General features: G+C 34.8%; 1 long non-coding RNA gene across 6 annotated transcripts; it reads right to left on the reverse strand.

Moving 5' to 3' along the window:
- Window positions 1–8,687: 8,687 nt before the first annotated feature.
- On the reverse strand, window positions 8,688–11,900 carry LOC122015903. Of its 6 annotated transcripts, none has more exons than XR_006120999.1 (7): window positions 11,867–11,900; window positions 11,656–11,763; window positions 11,499–11,565; window positions 11,297–11,379; window positions 9,450–9,604; window positions 9,197–9,314; window positions 8,688–8,955 (listed from the first exon to the last, which is right to left on the reverse strand). It is a non-coding gene; the product is annotated as an uncharacterized LOC122015903 (long non-coding RNA). The 6 variants fall into 6 exon arrangements; XR_006121000.1 differs by having other exon boundaries at window positions 11,876–11,892; XR_006120997.1 differs by adding an exon at window positions 10,482–10,623 and having other exon boundaries at window positions 11,656–11,881.
- Between the last annotated feature and the right edge of the window lie 2,056 nt (window positions 11,901–13,956).

Consider the following 13,956-nt stretch of genomic DNA (forward strand, 5'->3'; position numbering starts at 1 on the left):
GATTACTACCCCCTAAAGTTTTCCACAGCCTAGAGTTACCACCCCCTACGATCTAAGGTTATCGCCCCTTAGGTTTTCACCACATAGGGTTTCACCCCTAGGACCTAAGGTTACCGCCCCTTAGGGTTTCCACCACTTAAGGTTACCACCCATAGGACCTAAGGTTACTGCTCCTTAGGGTTTCCATCACTTAGGGTTACCACCCCCTAGGACCTAGGGTTACCACCTCCTAGGGTTTTCCACCTACCTAACCGCAACTAAGACTTTTACCTAAGACAACTTAGGGCTTTCATGCAAACTCAATAAACCTTGTTAGATAACAAGACAATTTAACTTTGAACCCTTTGACATAATCAAAATACAAGTTCGATCGTCATATGTTTCCCGCACCAACAATAACTATTGATGGACCTACAATCACCGATTGAATCCATTTTAACTCCTGTAAATTACTGCAGTGCTTCGGAGTCGAAATATGCCCTTATTTACTATTTTAAAAAAAAAACATCACCATGATGTTGATATTTATGTTGTGGTGCTAATTTTTAAACATCAGTACCACTCCGGTGCTAATTTTTTAAAACGACTAATGTGTTAACTTGTGGTGCTGGTTTTTAAAAATCATCACTATAATGATTGCTACATATTTTTAATGAAGAGGTAAATACTATATCACCAAAAAGTACTTACAGGCTAATGATAAGGTTGGTCCCAATCATGTCACGTCCGAACAACTGTCAGATCAATGTGGATACTCGTCTTACTATCTAGTTAGATGGTGTCATACTTGAAGGCAGAGCACCACTAACATGGGCTGGTATATGCCAGATAACACCAATCTACAGCACTGTCAACCATGCTCCAATGACAATCAATCTCCCAAACAACAAAGAATAGATAACACATCACTGCCACTGATGGAATACTATCATCATTGATGCGATCCTGGCCGTCCATGGCTGCTCCTCCCTCCAGCCACTGGTCTCGACCCTCCTCTGCCCTAAAGACCTCCAAGAAAATCAACGACCATCATCAAAGACACTTGGACTGGAGAGGTGGTAGTGCACAGTCCAGCCAAGCTCATCTCCTTGCAATTCGGCCAATGCAACCAAACGGAACTCCACCATCATGCGGACCTGTTCCAACCAGATCACCCCACCGCCGAAGGGCACAAACTCCGACCAGTGGAGGTCTGATCCATTGTAGATATGCAGCAAGTTTAAGCACAATCAGCTGCTATTCAGCTACACACCAGCCTACAATCTGGATATACAAACCAAACAGAACTTTCTCCCCCATGAAGTGCTTGCTCCGACCAGATCACTCCACCGCCGGAGGGCACACAACTCTAGTTGATGGAGGTCTGACCCTGTGTAGGGTTGCACAAAGGTAAGCCCCATTAGACCATACATCCTTCAAAACATGCAAGTTCATTCTGCAACACCCATGGACTTTCAAACCTGGTGGTGAGGGCAGCCCCCTTTCGCCTCCTATTTCACATCATCAAACCGTCTACCGTGGCCGGTTGCCTTTGCTATCCCTCTCCATGTGAGTTCCATGGACCAGTAGAGCATTTACATCATGAAAGACTTGAGAAGGGGAGCTTCTTCTATAGTAAAAAAGTCCTTCCGAGAGGCTTTAGCAAAGATCGAGGCTGAGACCCGAAGTTGAGATGCTGAACTCGAGACAATCTAAGGCGTGTAATCACTTTCCTTAAAGAGTTTATTGCCCCCCACTATCTTACTAGACCAGATTATAATGGGCAATCTCTTCTAGGATTTAATAGATTCTCAAATAACAAAGTAGCAAGTTCGTTGGTTGTTTGCACAAGAATAGAGAATGATTGTAGTTAGTTTAACATGGCCAATAACACTTATTTATAGAGTTCTTTCAATTAGTCATGAAAGGGCACAACCATTCATTAGTCATGTTGATTCATAAAAGGACACAACCATTCACAATGAAACTATTGGTCACAAAGGGATGCAATTGTTCACATGTTAAACATTGTTTACAATGAAAACCGTTGATCACAAAGGGATGCAACTTTTTAAAATGCAAACTAAACCTCTACATTCCCCCACTTAGTTTGCAATGTAACTCCAAACTAACATTTATTGATATCATACATAAAAGAAAGTGATTTTCATCTTAAATCTCTTATAGGGTAAATAATTAACAAGTCCATGGCAAATGATTGGTGGCTTATTGCTTAAACCAATATTCAACCATGCCTTAAACTTATCACACATATGAACTATCAAACACATTCTCTTATTCACACACTTTTAAGCACATTTAGTGGTCATGTCTGTTAGAGTGTATACTAAAAGACTAGCTTTTGTATAAACATTAATTTAGAAATAAAAATCACATTGGTCAAGTATCTACATTTATATATACTAAGTGTAGTCGTTCAATTAATTTATATTGTAGATAACACGGTGTGTGGTGTCACACACAGAAGATCATGTTATCAGTTCTTTATAAATTATAAATAGTTGCTCACGACTAAGATGGAAAGGAACAAACCGTCGATAAAGTCGTAGTGTGATTAGGGATTAGTTTATCTTGACTAATAATTACACTAGTACACTCTAAGTGTATTGAGTAGGACCATTTTAGATAAGTTCTTTTTATACTGACTTGATAAAAGAACTAGACCTTAGTTATTATGGAAGTGTGTGCTCTTAATCCTAATATAATAACAAACAAATATATTTAGTATTTATTTCTTTGACTTATCAATGGGTGAGATTTAGCTCAATAAATCAATAAGCCTGATAAGTTGGGAAATGATATTACTTATGGTGTGTGCTGTTGATTATAGAAGGAAACTGTGTCCTAGTAATGTAGGTTGATAATGACCCCAAAAGGAGCTCATAAGGATTGTCATGTTAAACCCTACAGGTGGATTTAGTCCGACATGACGATGAGGTTGAGTGGTACTACTCTTGGACTAAGATATTAATTAAGTGAGTTGTCAGTAACTCATTTAATTAGTGGGCATTCGACATCTTAAACACAGGGAGACTAACACACTCATAATAAAAAGGAGCCCAAAATGTAATTTGGGATTGGTGCGGTAGTTCAATAATAATTCTTTAGTGGTATGAATTATTATTGATGAAATTAAGTTATGTGTTCGGGGCGAACACGGGAAGCTTATTTTCATCGGGAGACCAAAACCAATTCCTCCTCTCGGCCCTTATCGTAGCCTCTTGTATATAGAGATTTATACCCACCACACACCCACTTCTTACCCACCTTTATACCCATCCTAATGGGGCCGGCCAAGCAAGCTTGGAACCCAAGCTTGGGTCGGCCAAGTAAATAGGATGAGTTGAGTTGGTGTGGCCGGCCCTAGCTTGAACCCAAGCTTGGTGTGGCCGGCCACATCATATTAAAAGGGATTTTATTTTTTAATCTTTTTTTAATGTGGATATCATGGTTTTAAAAGAGAAGTTAAAATTTAAATATTTCCTTTTATAACTTTCTACAAAAGATTAAGAAAAGATTTGAAATCTTTCCTTATTTGTAGATTGAAAGGGATTTTAATTTTGATAAAATTTTTCTTTTTTTGTAACCATGTTCATGATTTAAAAAGAGTTTTAAAATTAAAAATTTTCTTTTATAAGTATCTACAAAATATTAAGAGAAGATTTGATATCTTTCCTTATTTGTAGATTGAAAGGAGTTTTTAATTTTAGAGAAAACTTTCCTTTTAGAAAATCATCCACGTGTTTGAAAGAAAGATTTTAATTTATAAAATTTCCTTTTATAACCCACCATGAAGGGATAAATTATTAGAGAAATTTTATTTTTAAAATTTCCGGAAACAAATAAGGGAGTTTTAATTATGTTTAAAACTTACCTAGTTTTGGAAGCTTTTAAAGTGGTTGGCCATATGGTTTAAGAAAAGGATTTTAATTTTAATTAATTAAATTTTTATTTTCATGGCAAAGTAATAAGGAAGTTTTTATTTAAATTTTCCTTATTTGCCAAGACCAAGGATTATAAAAGAGGGGGTAGAGGTGTCTTCAAAAAGAACGACTCTATTCTATTTTTCTTCCTCTCTTTTCCTCCTTGGTGGTGGCCGGCCCTATTGTTTTTCCTTCTTCCTTTTCTTTCTTCTTCATTGGCCGAACCTTATAATCTCATGGAGCTTGAAGGTGGCCAGATTCTAGCTTGGAGAAGAAGGAGAGAAAGGAAGCATCCCTTGGAGCTTGATGGTGGTGGCCGAACCACATCTATTCTTGGAGTACTTGTGGTGGCCGAATCTTGCAAGGAGAAGAAGGAGCTTTGGTGGTTCTCATCTTAGTAGATCGTTGCCCACACAACGTCCGGGATAAGAAGAGGAATACGGTAGAAGATCAAGAGGTTATTTGCTTACAAAGAAAGGTATAACTAGTAATTATTTTCCGCATCATACTAGTTTTCTTTGTATAGTTGTTTTTGGAAATACCAAACACAAGAGGCATATGATTCTAGAGTTTTCGGATTTGTTTCAAATTTGTGTTTCTTTTTTTTTAATTTTCAAATTTGTGATTCAATTGTTCTTTTTGGTTAAACCTAGAGTTATATAAGGAAATTAAATATTAGCTTTCCTTAAAAGGTTTTGTCTAGGAAGTGGTGGTTGCTCCCATATCCAAGAAGGCCTAGTGCCTTGCCTTGTTTAACCTGAAAGCTAATTTTGGAAATTAATATTTAATTGAATTTATAACATAGGTGGATTTGGATCAATAGTGTTAAGTTCTGCTTACGATCCAAGTCTAAACCATTAAGAACAGATAAGTTAAATTTGGAATCAATAATGTTAAGTTCCGTTTGCGATTCCTAATTTAACTTCTAAAGAACACAATAGGTTGTTTAGGAAAGGTTCGACACTTGTATAAAATTTTTGTGCAGTGGAACCAGTACGATCTTCCTAGGACCAACCAACAATGTGCTCATCCTAGTTTCATAATCATTTACAAAACTTTACCCTAAAAGTTTGTTAGAAGCGGCACCACTTCTTATGATTATATAGGTGGATATTATCTCAAGTCTTATTAATTAACCAAATAAAGCACTTTTAAGATAATTGCATTAAGAACCTAAATTCAACCTACTCACTTAAGAGTAACAAAGTATGCACCTTGAACTTGGAATGGTATACTCGAACTAGGTGCTCACACTCATTTAATAACTTGTTTTACCCTTTAAACCTCTCAATCTAGGATGTACTAGAAGGAGGTTGGGTTCCCATCATTAAATAACTTTAGATTAGGGGTTTCAATCCCATTCCGGATGTTGTCAAACTCACCAAATCTATTGCTAGAGGTTTGGTAAACAGATCTGCTAAATTCTTATGTGTTCTAAATTCTTATGTGTTCTAACAAACACAATGGAGACAACATCACTAAATCTCTAATAAATGCATGGCTCAAACTAATATGTCTAGATTTTCCATTGTACACTTTGTTCAATGCTCTAGATATAGTAGCTTCACTATCACAATACATGATTATAGGTGGCATTGGCCTAGGCCAAAAATCTATATCAAGTAATAGATCTCTCAGCCACTCAGCTTCTTTACAAGCCAAGGCTAGTACTACAAACTCATATTTCATTGTGGAATGAGTTATTAGTGTTTGTTTCTTTGAGATCCAAGAAATAGCTCCACCACCAAATAAAAAGACAAAACCACTAGTAGGTTTTTGATCACTTATGCTAGTGATCCAACTAGCATCCGACAATCCCTCTAGAACACAAGGAAAATTATTGTAGAAAAGGTTTAAATCTCTTATCTGTTTAAGATAACCAAACACTCTAGTTACCGCTTTCCAATGTTCTTTACTTGGATTCTTTGTATATCTAGCTAGTTTACACACCTCATAAGATATATCAAGTCTTGTACAAACCCATAGCATACATGAGACTTCCAATGACACTAGCATACTCAAGTTGTGCTACTGGATTACCATCGTTATCACAAACTTTGAGGTTTGGATCAAAAGGTGTACTTGCTTCTTTCACATTCAAATGTTGATATTTCTTTAAAATCTTATCAACATAGTGATTTTGAGAAAGAGTAAAACCCCCACTATATCTCTTAACTTTTATTCCTAAGATAGTATCAACTTCACCAAGATCTTTCATTTTAAACTTAGAAGATAGATACTCTTTAGTTTCAACTATGCCCTTTGTAGTGTCGCTTATAATTAACATATCATCAACGTAGAGACAAATTACAACTCTACTTTTACTAGTGAATTTAGAGTAAATGCACTTATCTGCATTATTATATCTAAAATCATTGGAAAGTAGAATACCCTCAAACTTTTCATGCTATTGTTTTGGGCTTGTTTTAGACCATACCGAGACTTTGCTAGTTTACACACTTTAGTCTCATTTCTGGGAAGCACAAAGCCTTCTAGTTGATCCATATACACCTCTTCATTTAAATCACCATTTAGAAATACTATTTTCACATCCATTTGGTGAACATGAAGTTTAAAGATGGAAGCTAAAGCTAAAATTACTCTTATTGAGGTTATTCTAGTTACATGTGCATATGTATCAAAGTAATCAATTCCTTCCTTTTGTCTAAACCCTTTAGCTACTAACCCAGCTTTGTAGGTGAGAATGGTTCCATTGGTAGCTAGTTTCTTTCGAAACACCCACTTGCAACCAATAGGCTTGGAGCCTTGTGGTAGATTAACTAGAACCCAAGTATCATTAGAGAGTATTGAGTCTATTTCATTATTTATGGCCTCTTTCCAAAAATCAGCATCCCTAGAGTCCATGGCTTCTTTGTAGGTCTTAGGATCTTCCTCTATACTAAACAAAAATGGAATTTTGTTTAGTAGAGAATCCCTAGTACCTTCCACAAGAAATACATTATTTTGTGGCCATATGAAATTGGAGGAAAGACGTTCATTCTTTCTTTGTCTTTGAGTAGAGGTGTCAATTTCATTGGTTCTTGACTCACTAGAAGTTTTTCCATAGAAAGAACTTGATGCACTTGCCGGGGTCATTCCCACTTTTAAGTCCATAAGAAATTTACTTTCTAAAAATTACACATCTCTTAATTCCACTATGACATTGTTCTCAGTGCCAAGTAATCTATATGCCTTTAAATGTTCAACATAGCCTACTAGCATACTTTTAAGTGCTCTAGGTCCTAATTTTATTCTTTTGTTGTCCGAAACTCTATAGCAAGCCACACATCCCCAAACCCTTAAGTATGATAGGTTTAGTTTTCATCCTTTCCATAACTCATAAGGACACATTTTAGTCCTTAAGGAAGGAACTCTATTTTGGACATGACAAGAAGCCAACAAGGCCTCACCCCACAAATTAGTTATCAATCCTGAACTTAATAACATGGTATTAACCATATCAGTTAAAGTTCTATTCTTTTTTTCAGCCAAGCCATTTTGTTGTGGTGTATATGGCGCACTAGTTTGGTGCACTATGCCACTTTCTTCACAAAATTTTGAGAATTCATTTGAGAGATATTCACCTCCTCTATCACTTCTCAAAAGTTTAATCTTTTGGCTTATTTGGTTTTCTACAAGAGATTTATAGGTCCTAGAAAGGTTAAATGCTTCATCCTTTGATGTCATCAAGTACACATAAGTAAATCTTGAAAAATCGTCTATGAATGTAATGAAGTATTTATTGCCGCCCTCTTGTTAGTAAACCATTAAGTTCGTATACATCCGAATGAATTAATTCAAGAACTTGATTTTTTTTTTTTTTTTGCTTGTATACATGTTTCACACTTATTTGGTGTTCTATGATCACTATAATTGATTAGTCCAATTTTAGATATAAATTTTAGCACTTTATGACTTACATGTCCTAATCTACAATACCATAGACAATAAGAAGAATCAAGCATATAAATAGAAATATCGCTTATTTCATTAATACTCAACTTAAACATACCATTACAAGCATATGCCTTTCCTACAAAAATGTCATTCTTAGACAAGATTACATGCTAGACTCTATTATAGCCTTCAATCCTTTCTTGTTAAGAATATATGCAGAGACAAGATTCTTGACTACACTAAGGACATGAAGCATATTAGTAAGGACCAATTTCTTATCGGATGTGAATTGAAGATGCACATCACCCTTGCCAAGAACCTTGGCTCTTGCACCATTTGCCATAATCACATCATGTCCTTTAAGCACTTCATATATCTCGAATTGATCTACTACAACAAAAACATTAAAAGACAACGGTTAAAAACCGTTGTCGTAGGTCCTTTAAAACTGTTGTAATTGGCAGTGTTGTTAAAAGTGGGGGGCTACAACAACGGTTTTAAATCGTTGTCTTTGAATGAAAAGACAACAGTTTTGCAACGGTTTTAAACCGTTGTCTTTGAATGAAAAGACAACGGTTTAAAACCGTTGTTGTTTAGAGCATTTTTTAATAACATTGCCCGTTACAATCATTTTTAGGGCTACGACAACAGTTTTTAACCGTTGTCTTTGAGGGTGATAGACAACAACAACAATTTTAAATCATTGCCTTTTAAATTATTATCTTTTAATACCAATCTATCATATTTCAATATAAATATATAATAAAGAATCATAATCACAAAAGAAAGAATATTCCCCACATCAATGTCATTCAGAATGTTACTTATACAAGAATTACAATCACAAAAGAAGAAACGTGTCTCATGTTTAAATAAAATTTATCTTAATACAAATAAACAAATAAGTTCCATTTACAACTAATGAACAATAGCCAACTAATGAACAAGTCTCATCACAATCTTCAACTTGTAGGATTTCATTGAACTCTTTTTTCTCACTTGCTAATTCTTTATACCAACCTTTTCCAATATTATTGATCATCAGTTCCATAATAAATCCAGTCTTCCCCACACCAGCTCCATCAAAAAGTCCAATCTTTCCACCCCTTTGATAAGGCACCAGGAGATCAACAACCTATTGATATCAAAAGAAATACACTATTATATGTATGAAAAAACTTGTTCTGAAATATGTGTTTACCATTGTGTTGTAAAAACTTAGTAGTTATATGGTAATTCCTGATATGAGCTATATAGAAAAGTCAATCAGATAATTTGGACCCATAAGTTATTATTTTATCTTTCTAGTTTATAAGCAGTGAAAAGAGATGTTGTTCTTTCAAAGAACCGTTTCGAAAGCTGTAGCAATGACGTACCGCTGTTGGACGACGAGTGCTTCGGCTTCTGGCCACCGTCGGAGCAGGAGCAGGATGCAATGGCGAAGTTTGAGTCGCTGCAATTGCCGTGGATGTAATATATTCCAAAAATCTGTGTCTAATCGATGAATTAATGACAGTGCGTGTGCAGTATACGAGTAATTAGATCTAGAGATAGAAACTAAAACTGAACAATGCAATATATATATATATATATATATATATATATATGTCTCTTTGCTTAGAAACTTACTCTGTTTTTTCTCATTGCCAGCCGATATTGGTGAGAGCGACTAAGTTGGTCATCTTCATGGAGTAGATTTCATAAATTTAAGATTGTATTTTTGTCCTCTTTTGGACTCTGTTTTGGATTGCCTCTAGTTTTTGGATTATCATGTCTAGATTCTCCTTTATCAAGAAAAAAAAAATATTTAATAATTAGGTAAAATCTAAAAGAGAATAAGGAAAAAATATATCTAATATCATATGGCCTCATAAAATTTCCATAACAAGAAGAAACACCCTACAAAAATTACATCTAACATGGAATCTAATAAAATGACAGATATGGAATGTCAGATGAAACCATAATCCAGAATAATAATTTGAATTTCATTTAACAATAACATCTTCTCATATAAATATTGTTAGAGTCACAGGTTACAAGGTAGAAAGTCAGGAATAGAACAGATTTCACAAGCCAAGCAAACATGGTGACCTCACAAGCATCTCAAAACTGTTATATACACAAAACAAATGGAGCTAATTCACATAATTAGTCTTACAATAATGTGTTTACCAACAAATGATATATATGGTTGAATATCTCAAAATCTTAAAATGTTGGAAATCACTTCCTGCATATCAGAATAAGAATAATAATAAAAAAGATGTTCTACCTGGATGTCATACTCACTGAAGTTTTAATAATCATGATGTTTCCTAGGAAAATATATGTTAGGACAAGATCATGAGTCATCAGCCAGAATTGGACCTACAAATTAATTTTATGAGAAAACTAGAATGGTTTATGCATGTGTGTATCTAGTTGGGGTATCCATATAAGGCGACCAACTTTAACAACCATGATTAAATTAATAATATCTCACAGTAAAAAATAACTTATGCATTGTAAAATAAATAAAAAATGTAATATGAAATGATATAACATAACCACCACATAAAAAAATCAAGAAATAACTAAATTCAATTAATAAAAGAAGAATTCCTAACATGGTAATTATACCATAGCCTTAGAAAGTAGCAATTTAACTAAAGTTAATACCTTAATTTCATTTCTTTTAACATTTTCCAGTGAATCATCTCTATAACCTGAATGCATTCATCAACAAATAAAAAGAGGAGATCTAATCCATAGTTGTGTCGACGATTCAACTGTGACATAACATATGCAAGAACAATTGACTCTGCATAGAAGAAATTTGTCATTTGTGTGAGAGGAAATTTGAAAAAAAAAAAATTCATCTTTGAACTAAGGTAATTCTAATTAACTAGAGAATGAAACTATTTACTCTTGGAATATGACAGTAAAAGTTTCCAGTAAACTCCTGTAGAAGCATTGTGTTAATAGAGAAGCTTCACCTTGTATATACAAATCCATTTTTTGTTAAAACGGAAAAGAATAAATATGACTTGGCATTTGATACTTATTAAATGATGTAAACACAATCTTGTGACATAATAGACTAGTACACAGTTTTTCTTAGGAAATAATAGCATGCCATGATGTTATTTAAATTTCATCTAGAACTCATATACTAATCCCCTAGTGCTCATAGCTTCGCAGAGGATCACTCTTTGAGAAAGCCACTACTGAAAACCCCAGTGTCAAAATCAGCACCATAAAGAACCTAAACAACCAAAGTCAGCATATGAGTTAGAGTTCTACCTGGCTACAGGTTCTGGTCGAAACCAATATATGCATAAAGTTTCTAATATTAAAGTATGGAAACAATAATGGTTCAAGGAAAGAAGAAAGTGGATACAACACATCAAAGTTGTAAAGCCAAATTGTGAAATAAATCAACAGATGAAAATGCATAATGATTATGTGTGTCTGCATAGGAAATGTGGTGGCACCTCAATCTCTTCTGTTGGTCTTTCCACTATCCGCCAATATTCACCTTCAATATCATCATCGAAAGGTTCCTGCTGGTAGGACCCTAAAACAAATTCTACACTTCGGTTAAAATATTGCATACGTCTCAAAAGATTCCAGAGTGAAATATGGACCAGGTACAAATCCAAACCTCTCAACATTGTTACAACAATTAGATTCTACCTTATCCTCTTCATTGGTATTCTCTGTTTTAAGGGCCTTTCTTCTTCCCCTCATAAAGATATGACTTCTGCCCAAAAAAGGAGAAACATAACCCACAATATGTTTTAACTAACCCCTCACTTATTAATTTCTAAAATGATTCGTCCAGGTAACAGACCTATAGGATCATCTATCTTCTGTACACTGAAGAAAACAGAATTCCCATAAGGAGGAGTTCTCAATTTCTAAAGAACTGTTGTTTAGCATCATCTTTTGACAAGTGTTCCTGCAAGAAAGCACAAATATAAATAAGCAATAAAAGATGATGATAAATATTAGATAAAGAATATTTTGCCAAGATCTTTTTTAAGAATATAGAAGTGTGTTACTTGATTTACAATCAAGTCAAAAATCAAGAAATGGTAAACACGGAAGCAGCCTTCCTAGCCGCCTCTATGATTACTAGGAATTGATTCCCATGAAAATTTGACCTTCTCTTTGCAAGCACACCCTAAACATCGATGGTCAACAACAGATTAACAAATGTACAGCATAAACATCATCTAGAAAAACACAGTATACTAGTTATTACCTGTCTAATTGAAGATCTGGAATCCATGAATCCCTGTAGCACGGTGTTACCATGGGAAGGATTCCTATTCTGAAAGCCTTGGTGTTTAATCTAAAGTCAAGGAATTTTGTCATCAACTGTTTAATAATTTGAAGGAGAATAAAACTTTCCTGGCAAGAATATATTCACTCACAGGAGGCCTCGGAGGTCTTTTCCCTTTAGCAGAATTTTCCTTCGACATTTTAATAATATCATCTACAATAAATGTGCGAGTCGTATTAGGACTAAGTTATTCAGATAGAATAACTTCAAATGCAATGGAAAAAGTTCTCGGCATACCTAAGCTCATGTTCATCTTCTTCTCAGTCATTGCAATTGCCTCTTTCGTTAACGCCTTTGTTGCCATCTGCACATCCAAAACTATGAAATTAAGAAGCAATGCCCCTCCAAAATATATAATATGTAGAATCAACCATAAAAAAGAAATTACTCATCAACGAAACAATTGATAAAATGAATTAACTCAAAGAAAAAGTCGAAAGTTTCAAGTTAGGAATCTCCAGGTATCAAACAACAAGAAAAGAAACTGTAACACCAAAACAAACTAGGGACAAATGCATCACAATAGAATCGAAGGAAAACTCACCAGATCGCAGAGAGGTTGCTGTGAAAGATTGAAAGGAGGGAGGAATTCCTGAAGATCCGTCGATTTTAGCGACACGAATTCTAGGGATCCATCTGCTACGAGTCATGAAGGGGCGATGGGTTTAGGGCTTGGAGAGGAAAGGAGAAGGGGCGGCAAGTTTAGGGGTTGGAGAGGAAAGGAGAAAAAAAACGTGAAGTAGGTGAAGAGATCGACGAAAATGCTTAGGGATTGAGAAGGTAAAGGGGGGAATGCGGTGGCAAAAAATTTCGAGGAGAGGGAAAGAAAAAACGCGGAGGCAAAAAATGGCGAAGGGAAAAAATAGCGAAGGAAAAAAATAACTGTATTCAATAACACGTAATAGACAACGGTTCTCAAAAATCGTTGTCGTAATCTCAAAAAAATACGCACATAGACAACAGTTTTTAAAAACTGTTGTCGTAGCCTTTAAAAACCGTTGTCGTAGCCCCAAAAAAACATAAATAGACAACAGTTTTTAAAAATCGTTGTCGTAAGCTAAAAAACTACTAAAAGACAACAGTTTCTGTTAAAACCGTTGTTAAAAGGCAAAAAGACACCGATTTGGCATAAAACCGTTGTCGTTTGAGTGTTGTTGAATGAGGATTTTCTTGTAGTGTGATCTTTATCACTGCACACATGTATGGCTGCACCCGAGTAATACCACAAATCTTTTGATCAAGAAGGTGTTGCCATGTGGAGTTCGGTTGACACACCAAGTGTAACCATTGCTACAATTATTTCTGCACTTTCAATAGCATTAGCACTAGGAGCGTTACTAATTTTTTGTTTCTTTTTGGCCCTACATTCAGCCTTGTAATGACTCTTTTTGCCACAATTGTAACAAAATCTACTCGTCTTCTTCATGTCACTAGAAAAGACATTTTCAAGTTTCTTTCTTTTATTAAATCTATTCTCCTCAACCAAATTCACTCTAGGATCACTTTCCTTTTCTTTCTTATACAAGATCCTAGCACCTTCTTCAATTCTAAGATGTTTCAACACACTAGATATGGTCAAAATTTCAAAAGTATGAAGTAATTTCTTTTAATAATCATTCCATGAAGATGGTAACTTAGCAATTATAGCACCTGCTTACATAGATTCTGAAATTTCTACTCCATAGTCTTTAAGTTTTGAAACTATCACTTGCAGGTTATAAATTTAATCTATTAGAGGAGAATTATCATCTAGCTTAAACTCAAAATATTTTATTAACAAGAAACTTATCTGATTCTTGTTTTTGA

This window comes from Zingiber officinale, chromosome 8B, assembly GCF_018446385.1.
Source record: "Zingiber officinale cultivar Zhangliang chromosome 8B, Zo_v1.1, whole genome shotgun sequence".
Taxonomy (NCBI): Eukaryota; Viridiplantae; Streptophyta; class Magnoliopsida; order Zingiberales; family Zingiberaceae; genus Zingiber; species Zingiber officinale.